The sequence below is a fragment of the Meleagris gallopavo genome, chromosome Z (genome assembly GCF_000146605.3).
Source record: "Meleagris gallopavo isolate NT-WF06-2002-E0010 breed Aviagen turkey brand Nicholas breeding stock chromosome Z, Turkey_5.1, whole genome shotgun sequence".
In the NCBI taxonomy this organism is placed as follows: Eukaryota; Metazoa; Chordata; class Aves; order Galliformes; family Phasianidae; genus Meleagris; species Meleagris gallopavo.
This window is the reverse complement of record NC_015041.2, coordinates 65,620,468-65,621,245: the sequence shown is the minus strand read 5'-3', so window position 1 is coordinate 65,621,245 and position 778 is coordinate 65,620,468.

Sequence of the window (778 nt, the reverse complement as noted above, 5' to 3'; positions counted from 1 at the left end):
TCTTTTTAATGCACCCCAGAATGCCATTGGCCTTTTTGGCCACGAGGGCACACTGCTGGCTCATGGCCAACCTGTCGTCCACCAGGACGCCCAGGTCCCTCTCTGCAGAGCTCCTCTCCAGCAGCTCATCCCCCAGCCTGTATTGGTGCATGCAATTATTCCTCCCTAGGTGTAAGACCTTACGCTTGCTTTTGTTGAACCTCATCCGGTTTCTTACTGCCCAGCTCTCCAGCCTGTCCAGGTCTCGCTGAATGGCAGCACAGCCTTCAGGCGTGTCAGCCAATCCTCCCAACTTCGTATCATCAGCAAACTTGCTGAGGGTGGCCACTATCCCCTCATCAAGGTCATTGATGAAGATGTTGAACAAGACCGGGCCCAGCACAGACCCCTGGGGGACACCACTGGTCACAGGTCTCCAGCCAGACTCTGCACCACCAACGACGACCCTCTGCGCTCTGCCAGTCAGCCAGTTCTCAACCCACCTCACTGTCCACTCATCTATCCCACACTTCCTCAGCTTTGTTATAAGGATGTTGTGGGAGACAGTATCAAATGCCTTTCTAAAATCAAAGTAGACTACATCTACCGCTCTTCCCCCACCCACCCAGCATGTGACAGCATCATAAAAGGCCACCAAGTTGGTCGAGCATGACCTCCCCTTGGTGAACCCATGCTGACTACTCCTGATAACCTCCTTTTCTCCCAGTTGTCTGGAGATGGTATCCAGCACAAGCTGTTCCATCACCTTTCCAGGGACGGAGGTGAGGCTGACAGGCCT